This window comes from Amblyomma americanum, chromosome 1 (assembly GCF_052857255.1).
Source record: "Amblyomma americanum isolate KBUSLIRL-KWMA chromosome 1, ASM5285725v1, whole genome shotgun sequence".
In the NCBI taxonomy this organism is placed as follows: domain Eukaryota; kingdom Metazoa; phylum Arthropoda; class Arachnida; order Ixodida; family Ixodidae; genus Amblyomma; species Amblyomma americanum.
The window spans coordinates 54022230-54045718 of record NC_135497.1 but is presented as its reverse complement, the minus strand read 5'-3'; the positions used below and the strand labels follow the sequence as shown (position 1 = coordinate 54045718).

At 48.4% G+C, this 23489-nt stretch overlaps 1 non-coding gene across 1 annotated transcript; it reads left to right on the top strand.

The window, feature by feature from the left end:
- Positions 1-12295: 12295 nt before the first annotated feature.
- Positions 12296-12462, top strand: LOC144116600 (U1 spliceosomal RNA). Its single transcript, XR_013311926.1, has one exon. It is a non-coding gene; the product is annotated as a U1 spliceosomal RNA (small nuclear RNA).
- Positions 12463-23489: the final 11027 nt, after the last annotated feature.

The window sequence follows — 23489 nt, the reverse complement described above, 5'->3', positions numbered from 1 at the left end:
TAAACGTGTGGCTCGCTTTCGAGTAGATACCCACTTGTCTAACCCACACCACCTCACCCGTGGCACTCCTCAAGGTGCTGTTCTCTCTCCTACCCTTTTCAATCTCGCTATGGCCCCTCTCGCCTCCCAGCTAGCTGAAATTCCCGACCTGCATCATATATTTTACGCCGATGACATCACTCTCTGGTGTTCATCTGGCTCTCCCGGTCACGTACAGGACACCCTGCAACGTGGCCTAGATCTCATCGACTCCTTTCTCACCACCGCTGGCCTCTCTCCTGCTCCTGAGAAATCCGAGCTTCTCCTTCTCAACCATTCCTCCTACCAGCGCTCACACAACCACTTCGTCTCTCTCCACCTTTCTGGCTCTCCCATTCCTGTCGTCACACAGTGCAAAGTTCTTGGCTTCCCTTTGCATGCGGCTAAGAATGTGCAAGCCCTCCACCGCGCTGTCACCACCTGCCACTCTGTAACTCACCTCCTGCGGCGCGTGGTCACTCGACGCTCAGGTCTCCACGAGGCTCACGCGTGCCGCGTTGCCCACGCGCTGGCCCTCAACAAAGTCTTGTACTTTGCACCCTACGCTTCCTTCAATCAGACTCAACTTAACGCTCTCGAGACTGCCCTTGTGGGCCTCTACAAGGCAGCCCTCAACCTCCCTATCACTACCTCTACCACTAAGCTCTTTGCCACAGGCCTCTTCCATCCTCTTCGTTCTCTTATCAGTCTCCATCGTGACTCACAACTTGCCCGGCTTTCCCTTACCCGTCAGGGTCAGTGGTTATTGACTCAAGCGGGTATCTCGCCCATTCCAATCTCCCCGTTTACCTCTCCTATTCCCACCCCCGCTCCCAATCTTCGTATCCTTCCCCTCCCGGCCAACATGTCCCCCGTCCTGCACGCCGGACGTCGTCATGCGGCCGCACAGCACCATTCCCCTCTATATGGACGTAGTATGTGCTTTTGTGAACATCATGTGGACATTGATATCTTGTGGATTGGTGAATATCCACTGGATATAACTTGGTTGGCTGCGAGCCATGCCTATGGCATAACCGGTGGTGTTCTTAGGCCGCAAGTTACGATGCATAAGAATTAACTCGTTTTCTTTGTGCCATTTCAACTCATGGCTACTGGTGCAACAGTCGCAATATTATGTTGTGCAAATTCACTACACTGAAAAACTCGATTGTAACATACCTCGTCTCGAAACGTTCGGCGATTTGCCCAGTATATTGTTAGCAGGGGTATAGTTAGTATAGTGCTTAGCAGAAGCTTGACTAGGGAGTAAGCCAACTGTGCTCTTCTAGTACACTTTATTTTTGCTACATCTTGGCATGAATGGAATTGTCATGTTTAATTAAGCGTAACACAGTGCACGTTACTGCCTACCCCTCGCTGCCAGCCATAGTTTCTTACTATCGACTAGAACGAAAGCTGGCTGCCCTGCACTTCATCTACCATGGCCGCCCGAGGCATGCCGGAAAGATTGCCTCAGATTGACATCTGGTAGATTGTGTGTGCTATGGATTGGATTTTTTGGCGGTTAAGTTTCATTTTCACTGATGTTTTGTGCGCTTTTTTGTGATGTCATATGGTGTAGTTATCCAGCTATGCACGCAATTAATTTGAGATCCGATCTCCGAAGGTTCGGACTGCTGAAAGAGCATGGCTCTCTTAACTGCACCAGCTCTTAACATGTGCTGCTGCTGCTGGCCCGGAGTGCCTATGCACACCCGAGATGTGCTTTGGATTTAGTCGCATATGTATTACGAACCTCAAAGTTTTATTGCCGAAGCATGCTCCGTATTGTTATGACCGTTACTGTGCTGCTCGAATTCACCATGTCCGCTTGAAAAGCACTTTGTGCTTCATCGAAAAGTACATGTTCTATACAAAGGTGACAGGAAATTTTCTTCGCATATTTGCAATTAAACATGCAGAATACTACTGCTTGAAATAGGAAACAATCTCATGTTGCCCGATGTGTTTTTCTTTAACACAGAACTATGCGGCTCTGCCCGAATAAACCGACCATAAAAGCAAAGCAGTAAAGTTGGGACAGCAGAGAGCACTTGTTTTTTTTTCTTACAATTCTGGTAGGTGGACCATATCCTTGCTGCAGACTCGGCTGGAGATTAAGTATACTATAGGAAAATTATGTTTTAAGATGCGCCAAAAGTGCAAGAAAAATTACGGAGGGCACTTAGGACTACTTGCGTGCCGTGAATGTGAAAGCATGCACGCGGCCCCTCCCCTACCTCCGCCGGCTGCGGCGCGCGCGGAGTGGCCGCGACCGCGGTAGCGCGTGACGTCTGCAAGAATTTGGCGCTGTGAACCAATGATAACCCCCGACTGCTGACGTCATTTGCACGACGTGACGTTGTCTGCCAGATTTTCGCGTGAAAGCCCGGCACCGCGCGTCGCCGCGAGGTGCGAAAGCGGTCATTTTTAAAAATGTATTGTAAATTTCCCGCTCGCTTTTGAGGTCTCGTACGCGGCATGGACGCTCGGTGGCCTGTACTCTACGCTGTGCAAGCATTTTAAAGCCAAGCTCAAACACCCCTTTCTGCGGCCCTTTAAGTGCAATCCTGTATTTTTTTCTTTGCTACCGATCCCCTTTTGAAGAAAGCTGTTTGAGCACCAGAGCACCACGAACGCGCAGACGCGGGGAATAGTGAGAGCTGTCGCTGTAATATATATATATATATATATATATATATATATATATATATATATATAATTTTTGGGGGGTACATATATACAATAGGTGAAAATCATTATTGAGGAACTTGTGCATCTTCTGGATGGTCCTTTCTCCGTCTGACGCTTCTATCTTCAGTATGACCTTTCACCGGTGCATACTGCATGTGCCGTGAAAGAAGCGCAAGTACCTGCAAGAACTGCATTCTGACGCTGCTTTATTAGGTTCCCAGTTGGGACCGATGCGACTGGTTCCAAATGGTTAGATTTTTTTCCTGAACAAGCATATACGTGGAACTAATGGACTACTGTAGTCCATTTTGATTATCCAATAGGAACCAATTGCATTCAATTTGAATTCATGTGGAACCCGTTGAAAACCTGTTTTTTTATTTTGCGACTAAGAGGCAGGCGGCACAGCATGTATCCTCACGAAAGAAACAGCGTAGCACATGATGCTCCCATGAGAGTAATTTGTGCACTTGCACGAAATCTCGCAGACTTCCCTGCTTGTCGCCCGTATATAAGACGCTGACATGCCGCGCGGTCGTTGGTCGCGCGATAATAAATGAACATGGTGAACACCGATATCTTTCGCTTTGTATATCCTGGATTAGCTGAGCTAATCCACAGTAATTCTTTTCGCTCACGGCCAACGACACCGGCTTTTCTGCGACACGCGCTCCTTAACGCTATCGCGTTAAAATCCCTCCTCCTCCCCGTGAACGAAAAATCCTCTAAGGCGCCCGTGTGCTGTGCGATGTCAGTGCACGTTAAAGATCCCCAGGTGGTCGAAATTATTCCGGAGCCCTCCACTACGCCACCTCTCTCTTTCTCTTTTCTTTCACTCCCTCGATCTCTTCCCTAGCGGCGCGATTATGGTGTCCAACGATATACGAGACAGATAATAAAAAAAATAATAATAATTGGTTTTTGGTGGAAAGGAAATGGCGCAGTATCTGTCTCGTATATCGTTGGACACCTGAACCACGCCGTAAGGGAAGGGATAAAGGAGGGAGTGAAAGAAGAGAGGAACAAATAAGTCCGTAGTGGAGGGCTCCGGAATAATTTCGACCACCTGGGGATCTTTAAACGTGCACTGACAGATACTGCGCCGTTTTCTTTCCCCCCAAAAAACAATTATTATTACTACTCCTCCTCGCAATGTACGCCACTGCCCCAACTGATAGCGCGCGACGGCAGCGTAAGGAAATAAATAATAATAATTGGTTTTGAGGAAAGGAAATGGCGCAGTATCTGTCTCCTATATCGTTGGACACCTGAAACGCGCCGTGAGGGAAGGGATAAAGGAGGGAGTGAAGGAAGAGGTGCCGTAGTGGAGGGCTCCGGAATAACTTCGACCACCTGGGGATCTTTAACGTGCACTGACATCGCACAGCACACGGGCGCCTTAGCGTTTTTCCTAGCTCTGAATATTTGTGATACTTTTGACGCAACCATTTAGTAGGGTTGTATTGTTCAGCACATGAATTTTCCTAAGATTTCAATTGATTGGCACCAGACAGTGCCTGATTTTTTCCCGGTTTTCCCTACCTTGGGAAAAACAGAATAATATTAATAATAATAATAATAATAATAATAATAATAATAATAATAATAATAATAATAATAATAATAATATATAATAATAATTGGGTTTTTGGGGAAAGGAAATCGCGCAGTATCTGTCTCACATATCGGCCTACACCTGAACCGTGCCGTAAGAGAAGGGATAAAGGAGGAAGTGAAAGAAGAAAGGAAGAAAGTGGTGCCGTTATGGAGGGCTCCGCCTTTAGCGTTTTTCCTCCATAAAAACGCAGTCGCCGCGGTCGTATTCGAACCCTGATACTCCGGATCAGTAGCTGAACGCTCTAACCACAGGGCCACCGCTGCGGGTTCGCATTTGTACCGCTGTCATGGCATTCGCTGGACGGGCGGCTTTTGGAAGCTTACTACGTCCGGGTGATGGCAGAAATGGATGAAAAAAAACGGAGGACGTTTAAGCTTCGCCTTTAAGAGTGGAACGCGACAGCGTGTTGCAGCACTGCCAGGGGAGTCCAAGGAACGCCATCGCCCGTTCGGCGCGACGCCTTGCACGTTAGACAAATCGCTCTGCTAACCACCCCGTGAAACGGACGCGCGGAGCGGCAAACCACGTAGAAGCGCTGCCAGGCGCCCTGCCGAAACGCGCCGGACTCAAGTCGTAGTCGTAGTTCGTCGGCACATCGTTCTCGACAAACCCGATGCCACGAACGCCAGCATAGCCTCCGCGCCGAATGAACGGGCAGCAAGCCGCAAGCTTCGTGGTTAACGCGCTTTGGATAATAATAATAATAATAATAATAATAATAATAATAATAATAATAATAATAATAATAATAATAATAATAATAGGTTTTGGAGGAAAGGAAATGGCGCAGTATCTGTCTCATATATCTTTGGACACCTGAACCGCGCCGTAAGGGAAGGGATAAAGGAGGGAGTGAAAGAAAGGAAGAATAGGTGCCGTAGTGGAGGGCTCCGGAATAATTTCAGCCACCTGGGGATCTTTAACGTGCACTGACATCGCACAGCAAACGGGCGCTTTAGCGTTTTTCCTCCATAAAAACGCAGCCGCCGCGGTCGGGTTCGAACCCGGGAACGCCGGATCAGTAGTCGAGCGCCCCAACCACTGAGCCACCGCGGCGGGTCGCAGGGAAAGGAAGGAAAATCGATTTTTGAAAAATTGTTTTTTTTTTGTGGAAAGGAAATGGCGCAGTATCTGTCTCATATATCGGCGGACACATGAACCGCGCCGTAAGGGAAGGAATAAAGCAGGGAGTGAAAGAAGAAAGAGGTGGCCTCCGGAGTAATTTCGACCAGCTGGGGATCCCAAACATGCACTGACATTGCACAGCACAAACACGCCTTAGCGTTTGGCCTCCATCGAAACGCTGCCGTGTTCCAATACTATCTTTTCGCTTGCTCACCCATGCTCCGGCTCCCTCGTTTGTCTCCTCTTTGTAGACGCAGAGAGCGAATAACTTTTATCGAAGAAAAAAGTGTGGTGGGGGCCTAAGCCCTACAAGGGAGGGAGACAAAGCTGACTGGTCGAGTGTTAGACGAAAGAACGCTTATTAGGCGAAGACACCCATATTTATACCATTTAGTCGCATGAAACCTATATAAGCGAATTACAAAGTGCACACCTAAAAAGACAAAACAATCCACTCAACTGAATCAAGAATGAAAACATCTAAACCGCACATACTAATTTGGTTGCAGTTGTTCTTTTGGCTTGACTATGTCCGTTGCCTCGTCGCCAGACGCACTTCTGATGCGGACGGTGCGGCATATGTCCTCTCAAGTTGCACTACTGCGTCAAACCCCCTATCGTCTGCCACTATTTGTTTACACAGCGTTGCAATGCGGACACCCGTCTATAATATCAGTGATCATCCCAGTACCAATAGTCTTTCACAGACTCTCTCAGACGCCCGTCCCATTATGAACTGGTCGCAAGGCCTCTCTTCAGACGCGCTATAGTAGCACGCGTTCACCAAGTCCCGCAGAGCGCTGTAACATACTCGGAAATTGTCCCCCCCCCCCCCCCTGATCTTGCCATCTGCGTTGAAAACGGTGGCGCTCGATGATGACATGTGACGATAGGGAACATATCTGCTTCAGAATGTAGCTCTTCGTCTGGGGCGTCCTAGCCAGTTGCGTTCGTCGTCGTTACAGGTGGCTGAGTAGCTTTTAGTGCATAATAATTGACACCATAATCCTAATCATCGAGGGGATAAATCAGGAGTGCACCTTTGTGCTCTGCTGGCAGTCGCGACCCTTCTTACAGCGACCTTTGGTACCATCTAAAGAGAAACCGGGACCCAAGGCCGGCCCGGCTTCAGTATGAACGCCGGTGGAGGCTGCATGTTCAATTTCGTTATAACCGCGTACTGAGGCATTTCTAGAAAACTGGAATCTTCCTCGAAGAAAAAAAGAAAATTGAAAGTCACTGTTTTTTTTTATGAATGGTGACCTTCCATGTCTACTACGCAGCGTGTAACTCTCTCGGCTCCGTTAGGCCTCGCGTCTGACCGCTGCCGCCTTGCGCTATTCCCACGTGTCGGGGAAGTGGACGCCGCCGTCGTACACTTGCGATTCATGTTACAAAAGATTTTTTTTTGGTTCCCCACAAAACTACTATGTACTTGGCCCTGTCCTTCTACTTGTCCCTCTATTACGCCTTGGATTAAGGCCGCTTGGCTGTTTTTTTCTGTCGATGCGAATGGATTGTAGAACTGGGGTCTCGCATGCCCGTTCTAATGAGACGCCATATTGTGCGCTGTGAAGAAAACGTGCCCACGGACGCCAGCTATTGAGACGAAGAACTCAACATTAATTTCGGGGTTTCCATTGAAAATACTTGCAGCTAGACAGTGTAGGCTTTCTATACACTCAGTAGATTAATCGATCTATGCTGTAATCAGGATCTGCTTCCCGATGTTCATGGATTTCGAAGTGATGCCTTCGCACCGTGGTTACCACCGACAACGAACGGTGCTTACGAAGGCAACCTTTAAAACTTGAAAAAATAAAAATAAAAACTCCATCAAAAAGAACAATGCAGATGAGCAAGCCACATGAAACGGAACATCGCTGTAATGAATCATTTTGATCCCGTGCCAGTTAATGAACCCCAGGTGGTCGAAATTTCCGGAGCCCTGCACTACTGCGTCTCTCATGGCCTGAGTCGCTTTGGGCGTTAACCCCCATAAACCAAACCAAACTATTATGATCCCTGCTGGAGGGCGACTCTCAGTGCAGTCGAACAGACGAAAATGACGTGAAAGACTCACATTTTCTGTAGGTGCTGTGCCGACGAACATTGCTGTGGGACAAGAAGAATACCGATCCATCGAAGGATAAGTCGCCATTAGACACTCCACTGGAAATGCGCGCTGATCTTGCGCACGCAAAGACACTGCGGGTAAAAAACGCGCATGCGCTGAATGTGACGAATCGCGTGTTGCGGACGCCCGCCTGTAATAAGCAATCCCTCCTGAAGAACTTGCCTGAAGCGTCAGAGGTTATTCTGCCCGCCGTAGAGCGCGCGTCCGCCGTATGGCGGCGCTGTCAGATGACCCTCTAGCAGACGACACACGTGCAACACAGAATTTTCTTGTGACTGCCGTTGAAGCAAAAAGTATGCCTTCTGGTGCGCTGTTTCTTAAATTATTTGTGTGGTGTGTTTAGTGTTACCGTATGACAAGTGACGCGTCGATGACAGCAGTTGCTGGAGGGAGTAGCGAGCGAAAATGCAGTACTGTTGCGTTACGTTTTGCATGTCCAGTCAGCGAAACAAGAAGGCTGGCGTTTCGTTCCATATGTCGACGGTGGTTGTGACGCCCGCGCGAGCCAGGCTGCAAGCGTGACGATGCAACCACCGTCGACATATCGGCCTGCCGGAGCAATGGGATCGTCGCGCCACGCCTGCAGCTGATTTCATTCACTTAAGCCAGGATTGAGAGCAGCACAATCGTGGCGCGCGAATGCGCTAGTCATGTGACTTTTTTGTATTTCGCTGGCTTTCTTTGGCGCTCGGAAAAAAAGATACACGTGAGGCTTTCTTTATCGCAAATAAATGGAATGGGGGTTTCTGAAAGTGCTCTCCAACTTTGCTAATCATATTTTCTGTCTAAAGTCAATATTTACGCATTTAGAAAAATTATCTTAGTTGCTGATTAATTAATTGCAAAACAAAATATTGCCTATGATGTGCAAGCCGGTTGGTAGGTGTATGTAATTTCCCTGGCCTACCTAAATACCTTATATATTTAACCCTTGGCTAAAGTTAGCGTGGACACCTTGTATAGCTCGCAACCAATGCCGGTGAGATTGTGAACGCGGGCCTTAATAATAATAATTGGTTTTTAGGGAAAGGAAATAGCGCAGTATCTGTCTCATATATCGTTGAACACCTGAACCGAGCCGAACCGTAAGGGAAGGGATAAAGGAGGGAGTGAAAGAAGAAAGGAAGAGAGGTGCCGTAATGGAGGACTCCGGAATAATTTCGACCACCTGAGGATCTTTAACGTGCACTGAAATCGCACAGCACACGGGCGCCTTAGCGTTTTGCCCCCACAAAACCCCAGCCGCCGTGGTCGGGTTCAAACCCGGGAACTCCTGATCGGAAAAAGAAATGACAATTGGTTTTAAGGAAATGAAGTGAGGCCTGTCTCACATATCTCTGTGGACACCCGAACCGCACCGTAAGGAAAAGAAAATGCAATGAAAATTGATTACAAGGAAAGGAAGTGACGCGTGTGACGTATCTCTTGTTCGGGCGCAGTGGGGCCGTGCGGGCACGCAGGAACCACGCGGTGAGCGGCGAACAACGCAGCGCACATCCAAAGCGCCTCGCCGCGGTGGCTCAGTGGTTAGAGCGCTCGACTACTGATCCGGCGTTCCCGGGTTCAAACCCGACCGCGGCGGCTGAGTTTTTATGGAGGAAAAACGCTAAAGCGCCCGTTTGCTGTGCGATGTCAGTGCACGTTAAAGATCCCAGGTGGCTGAAATTATTCCGGAGCCCTCCACTACGGCACCTATTCTTCCTTTCTTTCACTCCCTCCTTTATCCCTTCCCTTACGGCGCGGTTCAGGTGTCCAAAGATATATGAGACAGATACTGCGCCATTTCCTTTCCTCCAAAACCTATTATTATTATTATTATTATTATTATTATTATTATTATTATTATTATTATTATTATTATTATTATTATTATTATTATTATTATCCAAAGCGCGTTAACCACGAAGCTTGCGGCTTGCTGCCCGTTCATTCGGCGCGGAGGCTATGCTGGCGTTCGTGGCATCGGGTTTGTCGAGAACGATGTGCCGACGAACTACGACTACGACTTGAGTCCGGCGCGTTTCGGCAGGGCGCCTGGCAGCGCCTCTACGTGGTTTGCCGCTCCGCGCGTCCGTTTCACGGGGTGGGTAGCACAGCGATTTGTCTAACGTGCAAGGCGTCGCGCCGAACGGGCGATGGCGTTCCTTGGACTCCCTGGCAGTGCTGCAACACGCTGTCGCGTTCCACTCTTAAAGGCGAAGCTTAAACGTCCTCCGTTTTTTTTCTTCCATTTGTGCCATCACCCGGACGTAGTAAGCTTCCAAAAGCCGCCCGTCCAGCGAATGCCATGACAGCGGTACAAATGCGAACCCGCAGCGGTGGCCCAGTGATTAGAGCGTTCAGCTACTGATCCGGAGTATCAGGGTTCGAATACGACCGCGGCGACTGCGTTTTTATGGAGGAAAAACGCTAAAGCCGGAGCCCTCCATAACGGCACCACTTTCTTCCTTTCTTCTTTCACTTCCTCCTTTATCCCTTCTCTTACGGCACGGTTCAGGTGTAGGCCGATATGTGAGACAGATACTGCGCGATTTCCTTTCCCCAAAAACCAATTATTATTATTATTATTATTATTATTATTATTATTATTATTATTATTATTATTATTATTCTGTTTTCCCAAGGTAGGAAAGCCGGAAAAAATCAGGCACTGTCTGGTGCCAATCAATTGAAATCTTAGGAAAATTCATGTGCTGAACAATACAACCCTACCAAATGGTTGCGTCAAAAGTATCACAAATATTCACAGCTAGCGTGCCATTCTCCATTTATTGTAATTAGTTTTGGTAGCAATATGATATGACACCGTTTTATAAGACAGTCTAAATTACTGAGACGCTTTACTTGTACTTCCCCTTTTGCACTGCTCTCGTCGCGAGCGAAAACCTAACACCGTGAGCACCGCTCAGCTGTACTGTTTTGCCCTGTCCCGTTTCACACATGGGAACATTGGTATACATGGCAGTATTTTCGAAGAGTATTTTTATCGCAGCTATGGGTACCATTTTTCCGCGACACGAGCTCCTGAACGCTATCGCGTTATAATTAGTTCTGCGCTCAGCATCTCGTTGCATGCCGACAGCTGGACCAGCGTGCAAGGGGACAGCGCCATGCAATAAGGCAAAGATCCCCAGGTGGTCGAAATTATTCTGGAGCCCTCCCCTACGGCACCTCTTTCTTCCTTTCTTCTTTCACTCCCTCGTTTATCTCTTCCCTTATGGCGCGGTTCAGGTGTCCAACGATATACGAGACAGATACTGTGCCATTTCTTTTCCCCCAAAACCAATTATTATTATTATTATTTTGGGGAAAATAATGGCGCTGCATCTGTCTCACATCTCGGCTGACACCCGAACCGCGCCGTAAGGAGAGAAGGTGGTAGTGGTTTTATTAAAAATAATAGTAAAAAGGAAGGAAAAGATTTTTGTTAGCCCCGGCATCTGCTATCGATACTGAAGCACCTGAGCTGGGGCAGTGGAAATAAAGTATAGCAGGCAGAATGGAGAAATGAAATGAAAGAGGTGAGGGGACAGGAAGAGAGGATAGGGGGAGAAGTAATATATACAAACTATTTACACAATAAGAAATGTGTCCATGTTGTGCGCGTGATTAGTTCATTTAGAGGAATTAAATCACACACGCTCGTTGCACTGTGTTGGTTACAACTGGAGTGGGGCGTCCTGTTATTAATCGTTCAAGGTAGAACTCGCGGAGCGTTCGGTCACTGCGTGTAACTTCCTGACGGATAACAGACGAGCCGTCAAGCCCGTGTGTTCGAGGAATGCACAGAGGCTCACCAAAGTTCGCTCACGAGTGCGCGCACTGCCCTGCGGACGCAATAGAGTCTTGATGGAGTCTGGTAGTATGCCCTGAGGGTGAGCAGCAGGTCCAGCCCGACCCGGATACCCATCAACTCCGCCGTGGTGGAGCCCAGGAAGGTTGCGTGTTGCTGGCTGTGCAGTCGCAGGGCGCGGATGGTAGCTGCCGCAGCAAGGGAGCAGCTGTCGCGGCCCACTGAGCCGTCGGCGTACACGAGGAGATGGCCCTGGAGCTCCTCGTGTATGACGGCTCTGGCCAGCTGCTGCACAGCACAGAGGGGTGTGCTCCGCTTTCCCGCAATGCCGACAATCTCTAGCTGTACCTCCGAGGCTGCAGGCCGTAGCAGGAGCCGTAGGGGGCTGGGGCTTGTGTCAATTGCTCATACTCGAGCAGCGCCGCGCCCATTCGTGAGCGCGGGTGCGAGCGCATACGCTGCAGCAGCGAGCCGCCGTCCGGTGCGCGGTGAAGCCGGTCGATGTGATTCAATGCCCTGCGCGTTGCTTGGAGCTCAAGTGGCCACGCTCCTGCCTCGGCCAACGTTGCGGCGCACTGCGAGTTTTTGGGCAGGCCTAGGCACACGCGCAGGGACTTGTGGTGCTGAAGCTCGAGTTTCTTCCAGCACGGCTTGCGCACCGTAAGGGGAGAAAGAAAACGTATTGAAGAGTTTTAGGCAAGACTAAACAACTTAGTTCTCAATTAAAGCAAATAAGCAGCACATTAAGTAAAGGTCTCGCACGAAGTAACTAGTGAAAGCTAAAATGCTTAAAATTAGCGCTTTACATCATTGTTGTTGGATCTACAATTCACTCATAACACAATATTCGCAGTCACGTCTATACGGTCGCAGAGAAGGGCTTCGCCAGGCCTTGCAGATTTCTGGCATGCATACCCAATGCTGAGGATTCCCCGATCGGGAAGGGGGAACCTCCAGGTCGAGGCGCGTCTCGGACATTGCACTGCGTCCGCGCTGACCCCTGCCACCGCTTCGGTGGAGCATATAATTTTTGGTAGTGGGGGCTGCGTGCGTTGGTGCGCGCGGCCACCCTTAACCATGATCAAATGCAAAAAAATCAGAAATAACACTGCAGCAATGAGTAGTGAATTACACAAGGGCGGCAATGGAGGCGTCCAAGTCTCTCGCGTTGCCAAGGGGTCCACAGAATCCCACTGCACGTTCGGCGCGACGCCTGGCCCGTTGGACAATTTAATGAAAGGAAATTACGCCTGTCTCGCATATCTCGGTGGACACCCGAACTGCGCCTGTAAGAGATGGAAAGCGAAATAAACTTGTTTTAAGGAAAGGAAATTACGCCAGCCTCACATATCCCGGTGGGCACCCCAATCGCGCTGTATGGGAAGGGAAGTGGAATAAAGTGTTTGAAGGATAGGAAATTCGCCTGTCACATATCTCGGTGGAGACCGACTCGCGCTTACCAAATTCATTTTAAATTTGGCTTTCTGAAATTGTTTACATGGTTTGCGCGTCGTTTGGAACGGGATTTGGTTCCATATCTCCGCATACAACGAGCAATAATACAGTTGTAAATATCACCGAAGGTATATTATATACTGTCTTGTGTGAGCCCCGTAAGGGAAGGAAAGTGAAACAAAGCTTGTTTTAAGGAAAAGAAATGACGCGTCTCACATATCTCGGTGGACACCCGAACCGGGCCGTAAGGGAAGGAAAGCGAAATGAAATTTGGTTTTAAGCAAAGGAAATTACACCTGTTTCACATTGCGCCATTTGGGGGGGTCGGAAAAATATTTCGCTGCGGGGAAATTTGAGCGGAGAGCCGTGGCGCTCTTTACAGAGAGCGCTTCACGCTGCCCACTCTAGGCCAGTTGTTTTGGCCCGTGTGATTTTAATAGTTGGCACAGTGTTCGAAAACGTAATCTAGTCCTTTCTTTCAAAATGCCGCGGGTTCACCGAGTCATCAGAGAATTCCCAGGATAGCGAAACCATTACCTTCGCCACCTGGAGGGAAGTGGCGGAAAGGGGGGGGGGGGTCTTGACCTCCCAGGAGCATCAACATCATCATCCTTAATTATTAGCTGCAGGTATTCCTATTTTACCGCACAATAATTGTCTTCTACTGTTGGGTAATATACAATATTTAATCAATATTCTGGCAACTTTTAATTTGGTAGCGGTATATCAGACTTCCACGGGCTCCATATGGATACATTTCTAGCATCATTATCATCGCCATCATCTCGAGAGTCAAAGGCATGTGTCGTTGCCTGATCTTTGCAGTATGTCGTACATGAGAACTAGCGCGTTTACCTGCTGGACAATCCGAATGTCATTAATGTCGACCGGGTTTTGGGCACTCGCTGTAATGCGTCATGCGAGCATGTGTATTAATGTGGGATCCATATTGGTCTTGAAATGGGGTGGAAGGGGGTGGATGGGGGCCTGGTATGACGAGAAATTATATCGTCACGTGAGTAGGTGTGATGTCATATTACAGCGTCGTCACGTGACTAGGTTTGATGGCACATTACATCGCTGTCACGTGACCTGGTATGACGTCACACTCACATGGTGCCATCGCTAATTAGACTAATTAGTCTTAGAATTTTAACGTGAAATCTTTATTGGCCGCAAATTCGCGATTTCGCCATGGCGGTACTCCATGGTGGCACGTGACGTCACAACGCGCGCCTCGCCGCGGAAGGTTACTGTGCTTCGCGCGCTCACCGGGCCATCTGGCACGACGTGACATTGCGTTCCTCGTCGTTGCGCTCGCTTCGACAGCTGCTTCGCATGTGTGATAAGATGTCACAGGATTAAAAAGGAGAGCTGGCGTGCGCAGCAACCACAGTTGAGGCGACAGTATGGACAGCGACAATTCTGATAAGCTGGAAGAGGCCTGGAATCGACAGCGGAACGAGATAAATAGGAAACGAATCGCCCAGGAAGCAGAACAGCGCGCCGAACGACTGGCTAAACGCCGCCGTGAATATGCCGCCGCGAGACAGGCACGTTTAACGTCCGGTGTCTCGACCGCTAGCAGCAGCGATAGCAGCCGGAGGAGAGACCCGAGTCCTGCTTCACTGAAGACGGCCCGTGATGAACGATGGAATGCGACCAAGAGACTTCAGCGGAGGGCTCAAGAAACAACGTGCCGTTAGCCTAGAGAACAGGCATAAGAGTGACGCGGCCCCTTCAATCCTTGGATAGCCTCGGTGCTGAAATCAAACATGGACCTACTGGTCATACTGAACGTTTATGCCTGTGCTTCATACGTTGTGGAACATGTGAACAATGCTAACCGGGGAGTTTCACACTTGCTTTCGCTACATATATCCTGGCATAGCCTAGCTAAACCACTGCCATTTTTTCGCTTTTTTGCGACACGAGCTCCTTAACGCTGTCGCGTTAAAATCCCTCCTCCTCCCCTGTGAACGATAAGCCCTCCTCCTCTATGGCGCCCGTGTGCTGTGCGATGTCAGTGCAGGTTAAAGATCCTCAGGTGGTAGAAATTATTCCGGAGCCCTCCACTACGGCACCTCTCTCTTCTTTTCTTCTTTCACTCCCTTTTTTATTCCTTCACTTACGGCGCGGTTCAGGTGTCCAACGATATACGAGGCAGATACTGCGCCGTTTCCTTTCCCCAAAAAACCAATTATTACTCGTCCTCTGCCTCGCAATGTACGCCACTGCCCCAACAGATAGCGCGCGACGGGAGCGCAAGGAATAATAATAATAATAATAATAATAATAATAATAATTGGTTTTGGGGGAAAGTAAATGGCGCAGTATATGTCTCATTTATCGTTGGACACCTGAGCCGCGCCGTAAGGTAAGGGATAAAGGAGGGAGTGAAAGTAGAAAGGAAGAGAGAGGTGCCGTAGTGGAGGGCTCCGGAATAATTTCTACACCCTGGGGATCTTTAACGTGCGCTGACATCGCACAACACACGGGCGCCTTAGCGTTGTTCCTCCATAAAAACGCAGCCGCCGCGGTCGGGTTCGAACCCGGGAACTCAGAATCAGTAGTCGAGCGCCATAACAAGGAAAGGAAGGGAAATTGGTTTCTGAAAATTGTTTTTTTTGAGGGGGGCGAAAGGAAATGGCGCAGTATGTCTCTCACATATAGGTGGACACCTGAACCAAGCCATAAGGGAAGGGATAAAAGAGGGAGTGAAATAATAAAGGAAGAAAGAGATAGCGTAGTAGAGGGCTCCGGAGTAATTTCGACCCCCTGGGGATCCCCAACATGCACTGACATTGCACAGCACACGCGCGCCTTAGTGTTTGGCCTCCATCGAATGAGTCAGTGAGTGAAAAAACCTTTATTGTCCAACAGAATGAGAGCACCTCATCCAGACCTTCCCCCCCCCCCCTGTCCCATACCCTCAGTTGAGGGAGGAAGATCAGGAGAGATCCAGCCGCATGGGGTCGTCGCGTCAGATGCTGGCCGGGATCTCTTGTATCCCGGCGGCCTCTTCAGCCAGTAGGACGGCGCTGAGCTGGAGCTCAGGGTCCGTGCTCCGGAGCAAGGTCTCCCAGGCGTCTCTACTAATAATGTTCTTTGCCCTGCCTGGGGATTGGCTACACTCCCATATTATGTGGTCGACGGTCCCTCTCGCCCCGCACTTCTTGCATTTATCGTCCTTTATTTCTGGAATGATATGTTTGCTTAGAATTGGGTGTGGGTAGACATCTGTTTGTAGACGCCTCCACGCCACCGCCTGTTGATTGTTGAGTGCTTTGCTAGGTGGGGGAAAGTACCTGCGATGTTGTCTATAATATTCTGTAACTTCCTGACAGGAGATTAGTCTCCCTTCTCTCCCGTGATCTGCGAACGGTGGCCCGTCTTGTGCAGCTCGGTGGTAGAGATCTCGAGCTACCTCGTGGGCCGCCTCGTTGCCACGGACAGATTCGTGCGCGGGGGTCCAGATTATATTGATCTATTCAATGTCGTTTGTCTTAAAATTTTGGCGGCGAGGGGAGAGACTCTTTCTCTACTAAAATTTTGGACTGCAGCTTTGCTGTCGCTTATGACGTATTTAGCTTTGGAACCGACGCAAGCTAGTGCTATTGCGACCTCCTCCGCCGTCTCGGTGTTTGTCCCTAGGATAGTTGCGACCGTGATGGGTCTACCGCTCCGTTCACTAACGCACCTACGGTGACAAGCCTCAGGAGGTCGCCTACGTAGCGGGCGATAGACATAGTCAGTACACGACCGTCGCGGTGGCCTCCATCGAAACGCTGCCGTGTTCCACTAGTACCTTTTCGCTTGCTCACCTCATTCTCCGGCTCACTTCTTTGTCTCCTCTTTGTAGACGGAGAAAGCGAATAACTTTTATCGAAGAAAAAAAGCGTGGTGGGGGCCTAAGCCCGATAAGGGAGGGAGACAAAGCTGACTGGTCGAATGGTAGACGAAAGAACGCTTATTAGGCGAAGATACCCATATTTATACCATTTAGTCTCATGGCAAAGTGCACACCTAAAAAGACAAAACAATCTACTCAACTGAACCAAGAATGAAAACGATCTAAACCACACATTCTAATTTCGTTGCAGTTGTTCTGTTGGCTTGACTATCTATATCTGGACGCGTCCACATATACTGTATTTTCTTTGACCGCCAGTTTCTCTTCTATGTATTTTTTTCTCGCCTTTCTCGTAGCCGGGTGTAGGTTTGGGTCCATGTTTTTGGGGAGCGAGCAGACTTTGATAGTGGCTCTAATGTTGTCGGGGATGTCTGCTTCCTTTTCTAGCATTTTTTCCAAGTTGTATCCGAACTTTTCTTGGATTCTTGTGCCGCTTCTTGTTTGCACTAGCCCTTCCTTTTGCGTCTCTAGCTGTGCCTCTTCAAGCTCTTCGAATGTATTGTGAATGCCCAGTGCTAGTAACTTCTCGTTTGCTGTATGCATCTGCAGATGAAGGGACGTTTTATACGCCTTCCGTTTTATACGCCTTCTCCTTGAATTGTTTGGAAGTATGGGAGGGAGTAGTTCACCCTACTTATGATCAAACTACTTACGAGTATCAGTGTCGCTTTCTTTTATGATACGTCTTTGCGATACTCTGGTTATCATTCTTGCCACTTGTGTCGCAGCCAGCTTAAGCCGGTTGATTGCGAATCTGCATCGCCTGTTTGTTTGGATCAACATTCTTAGGATTCTGGCCTGTCCCCTCTCCGGAATGTGGCTTCCTTCGAGCAGGATTTCTGCCTTCTCCGGGTTTTTCTTCCCTCTCTGAATTCTGAGGATCTCCGACATTTCAGTGGAGCACGCCAGTCCTCTTTCTTTCACACACTTTTCCACACACGTCGCCGCTTCTTTTTGACCTAGCGTTCCCTGGTTGGCTCATATCGTGATGTCGTCCGCATAGATTGTGCAGCCGATGTCCTCAATATTTTCGAGTCTTCTTGCTAGCCCTATCGTCGCTACGTTGAAGAGTACCGGTGATATGACCGGCCTTGGCGTGCCCTTGTTTGACGTGTTGACTTTTTCTCCTCTGAGCTCCCCGATTCCCACCGTGGCTGTCCTGTCGCTTAGGAAGGCCCTGGTGTAATGGTGGATCTTTTTTCCGCAGTTGGCGTTGAGTCCCTCCATGATGGCGACGTGGCCTACATTATCAAAGGCGCCTTTGACGTCTAGGGCCATGATGACGTTTTCGCCATTCTACGGGACTTGCGTTAGGACTTGTACTTCTTCCTTCCTTCGTGTATTCTTATCTCCAGAATCCAGTAGTAGACTCGTTTCACTGCCGTACGGTTACAAAGCGTCACTGCAGTCGAACCATAACCGCGGCTCCCATTTGAGGTGACATGCTTAGTTTGGTTTATTTGGCTTTAACACCCCAAAATGACTCAGGCTATGATGGACGTTGTTGTGAAGGAGTCAAATGCAACAAAGTGGTCACTAACAGGGTTTACAAAGTTCACTACAGAGAGAGTGAGCATTGATGAGGTTTTAGAGTTTGTCTAGTCAACGAATGCCATATATTTGTGCAGATAATTCATTACAAGATTCCGAAGTTCTGCGCCAGCGAACACGCGCTCTAATTCCTCCGTGTTCGCACCCTCTCCCCCGTAGTCTTACTCGGCAGGAGGAGGTATCCGTGCGCCGGATTCGGGCAGGGGCGGCTCTGACACCATCTGTCCGTCATCGGTGGCGTGTCAAAGATCCGCCACTACCTGACAGGTGCCCTCACTGTAGCGCTGCACCGGACATATGTGTTGTGCGGCACTTGTTGTGGACGTGCCCAGCGACGGCTGCTATCAGAAAACGTCTCATCAAAGAGGTGGGCCTGCGGTGGAACCGCGAAAGTGACTTCGTGAAGTGGACAATGGACAACCGTTTCATTAACAACCTCTGCGACTACCTCAGCGCAACGGTTCTTCACTCCTTCTTTTAACTTTCAATCCCGTGCATTCCTTCCCCCCCTTTCCTTTTTCAACTTATGCCTCATCGCACACTTCTTGAATAAAAAAGAAAGCACCTGAAGCAGGCTCAACTCCTTTATGTTAACAGCAGCTGCATCAAGAGCTACATGAGCGACTATATTTTGTACAAGTCTACAGTTGCTCTAATTATAAGCTGAGCTACTGCTGTGAAGTGCATGTAGAGTTTGCATGCATTCCTACACCTAGCTGCAAGCCGATGTTGAAAATAAGTTTCTAAAAATGCCGGTAAGATAAGCATCACTGAAAAAGAATAACTACCATGAACAGCTCAGGAGGGATGACACAGCCGAAGGCAGGAAGCACGCATGGCCCAATAGATGCCGGCAGCTGGCAACTGCAAATAAATACATCCAGAGCAACAACTGTCAGTGGCTGTAGCAATGTCATGAATGGCAAGAGAGGAAATTGTCAACTGCTTTAGAAACTAAAATTAGACGAAATATAAGTAAACAAAAAAGCGATGAGCTAGCCCATGACAAAAGAAATGAACAGATTTTATGTACTGCACCCAAATACATTCTTTGAGAAGAGTCAGGATAAATGTCATAATCACACTAAAAGATTAGCTGTCTGAAATACCGCACACAAATTTGAATATAGGAGGCACAGATTTTCATTAATTCCCATGGTGCCTTGCACCAATATTTAGGTATTAAAATGAACATTGCGACCAGCCTGCCTTGGATAAATCAGGAGAGAGAATGGAAAAAGCATGTCTTCACTAGCAAGAAGCCTGACAGCACAGCGTAGCATCATAAAAAAATTGGTAGCGCATTTAACAAATCTACATACAATTAAAAACTGCAAACATTTGTCGACAGGCAATGCAAGTAAGGGCAAGGGAAACAAAAAATACCAAAGAACACTGGTGAGTGCTGTGAAGGTATCCAGGTCTGTAGTTAGGATCCCGTGCCTGGGAAGAGTTCCGAGCTCGGAGAATCGCCGGCAGCACAACTGATGGCGCGCAACCAATAATAAACAACAAACTGGAATTCAGTAACAAAAAAAACCATACACAATGGCAAACGACTTGAATACGGACCGCACAAGCCAGGGATGTAGCAAAAAGCTAGAAATCCTAAATAAGTGTGCAGTTGCTTCCCGACAGCTCGCAGTGCTCAGGAGAGGAAGCATCGACGCTTACAGCTCACGAGATACGTAAGATTGATCGGACTTTGACATAACACTACCACAAATCCTGTTCCATTAGGGAACAGATACCTATATGCGTTTACTGCTGTATGCACTCTGTGAAAATGCTCCGAAGGCAGGCGCTGCACTACACAAACAATGCACTGAATGCAAAACAATAAAATACGCTTATCTACGGTCACCTGTAAAGAAAGTGTTGCATCGCGAAATGCGGCAGCGTACTCAGCAGAAACAGCATCCACGCAAACCATTAACATCCTCCAGGAACCACCGCAACACTGCAATGCACGAATCACTGCCGTGGAAGTCGCCATGTTGGATTGAGGCGATTGAGGTTGGATTCGGTTGGATTCGGTTAGATTAAATTTTCAGATGATTTGCTGACGCTCGACCAGCTCACAAAATCATATCGGTAGTTTATGTAGTCCAACTTTTTGTCTAAAACTTTACTCTTGTTGTCTTGCCGTGCTATTTATTGCATACAGTGTTTTAGCATATCATCATCACCATAAGTACGCCGTCTTCTCGATATAATCATTATATGGTGTTTCTGCTCTTCAGTGAATTCGTGCTGTTAAAATAAGAACAGTAGTGAACGTACTTCACTGCATGCTTATCTTCAGGTAGGTAGAGAGACCCCGCGCACACCATCGCGGCAATCTCTATCCAATGCCTCCTGAAGAGCATGCCTATCTACTGAACTAGAGACCTGCGCACTTGGCACTAATCCTGCGCGCACCTTCTAGTTCATATCTTTTGCCGCTAGGGTAGCGCAGCTACGGGCGGCGTAGCGCTAGATTTAACTTGTTGAGCAATATGGTGTCGCTTATTTTACTTCAAGGATGTAATAGTTTTGTCATTTGCCTACGTTTTGAGTATTCATCATTCATTCATTGCCTTAGCAAAGATGCCAGAAAGTCTCACGCCCATAGAGTTTCTTATGGCGTCTTCGACTGGTCGCTTCATAACGCTCCAGAGCGCTCTGAGAGGCGACCGCACATTCGGCTGGTCGAAACCGGCCGCTCTGACTACATTCGGTTGGTTCTTTCTGAGCGCTCGCCTCCAGCTCAGAGCGCTCTGACGCGCTCCGAGAAAAAAGTCTGAGCGACTCCGAGATGAGTTCACGTGACAGAGCCACTTCCGCCATTTCGCTAAACTGGTGCGAGGCCTCGGCGCCCCCTACGCGCAGGCAGAATCAAGTGTAGGCTTTGGACGCGGTCACGCAGTTAATGTAGCGTCCTTGCTGCGTTGTGTTTTGCGGGTGCCACGCTATGTGAGGCAAACTATCCAAGAGACGCCGGATAACTACGCTAGGAACGCGGTATGTGTTGCTGTCACATGACAACAGCGATTTCAGCAGCAGCTCAGACGAGTACGACAGTGCTATCCACTAGGCGATGTCCGAAAAATGAGCGTCCCGCGGGACGGAGATTCGGTATAGCGATCGATACAGGCTACGCGGGGACCGCGATGCAGACTGTGTGCGTGTTGACACCCAGCCGCCAGCAGCGATGCCGCGTCGTGGTTCCGGAAGTTACGTCCTCCATCTGCTTCCTGCGCTTCCGCAGTAAAAACTCGCTGACCATTCGGCTCGACCAAACTCGCTAGGCTCTTAGAGCAAGAGCGGCTCCCACTCTGCCAAATCCTAACCGGATCACGGGGGCGACCAGTCGAAGAAACCGTTACTATTAACTAGAGGGAAAGCTGGCGCCCCGCATATTGGAGTTTGCATGGAGCTTCCTCGAGACCACCTGTACCACCATGGGCGCTCTGAGCATCATGGGGCGGAGAGCTATCGACTGCATAACTACAACTTTTGGCCAAAAATAATGAAAATACAAACGTTGTTCGATAATCAAGAATGTCCTATCATTCAATATCCTCTCTATAAATCGCAGCAAACGAGCAGAAAAGCATGTAAATGTAAATTTTGCTCAAATTAAGCGATGGCTTGTTCTCCTATTGGCCAGGCATTGCAGACCTCAAAAGCCAATATTTCGTGCTTAACAGGCGCATTTTAAAAAAGATATATGTTCTTGAAAAAAATGTCCCTTCAACGTTTTAAAAGGTTTTTCCACAACATTGCGGAAAAGAAAATCTTTTATTACGTTGTATGCTGTTGCGTTTTTGCTACTATGGATTTTGCACACTACTTTTACGCTGAAGCCGGCTGCGCGCGGAGCGTGCCGTGGGTACAGAATGGGTTATCTCAGTAACGCCACTCTGTGTTCCTGATAAAAACCTACCGTCCCGCACCAAGTAACTCATTAACCCATGATGCTTTGTGCGAGATCACCCCAACATTGCGCAGACTGGCCGCTAGGCACTAGGCACTAGGCCGCTAGGCACGAAATCGGCACTAGAAACATACCGGACCTTTAAACAGGAAATTGTCAAAGAAAATATCTATGATAATTGTAGGGGAAGTTCTTTGTTGTTTGAGGCCAGGACTGGAGTTTTGCGGACTAAGAAGTATAGAGTCAGGTACCAGGAGATAGACACTTTGTGCATTGCGTGCGGAGAGGAGGAGAAAACGGCTGAACACTTGATACTTTTCTGTAAAGGGCTTCACCCTACAGTGGAAGGCAGCGGGGCTGACTTACCCAAGGCATTGGGGTTTAGGGATAGTGAAGGGAAAGTGGATTTTAAGAGGTTAGAAGTAACCAAGCGAAGGTTATCTGATTGGTGGCTAAAAGCAAGACAGGAGTAAAATTTCACAAGACATGGCTAGGTGGCTTGAGCCACCGCCCGATGTAAAGGGTTCAGCCGTATCCATCCATCCATCCATCCAATTTCGGTTTCAATGGCTGGGAGACTGTGATGTGAGGCTCTCGATCATGTGCTCTTTTATCCTTTTTTGGGGCTTTGAGCAACAAATTTGCTTTTTCTACTGACAAAAACATGTTTTTGAAGGTCTCCGTGTGCAGCAAATGCTTAAAAAGTATGAGCTGACTTCCACATAATACTGAAAGAGGATCATCAGTTTCGATTTCGAGATCTGAAAGCGTGCTCTGCACGCCGTTCTATCATGCCGTTAAGGTTTTTGTCTGCTGCATAATCAGTAACTTTGCGACGATTTACAACAAAAAGAACATGTTCGAAACATTCATATCGAAACACGTGCTTGAAGTGGCTAGAAATGCCGCAAAATAAGTATTTACACTGCATGATGTATGGTTGTATATTGTACTGTTGCAATGGCAAGAAATAAATAACTACTTTGGACAAACAAAAAGGGAAAATAATTCATGAGATAGAATAAGGACAGGAGGATGTCCGGAATGATCTGAGCTCTCAACTGTAGCCAGGTGACCCGTGGGAAAGGAGGACTGCATGGCGCAAAAAATGATGGAAGCCGGAGACGTCGCAGTAACCTGCCTATGGAGTCGTTGGCCCGCAGGGGGCACATCTCTCATATTTAATGTCCTTAAATATTTGCGAAGCGCGCGTTTCTTACAATCTTGCTGCGGAGCATTGCGAGGGATATTTCTACCGGGTGA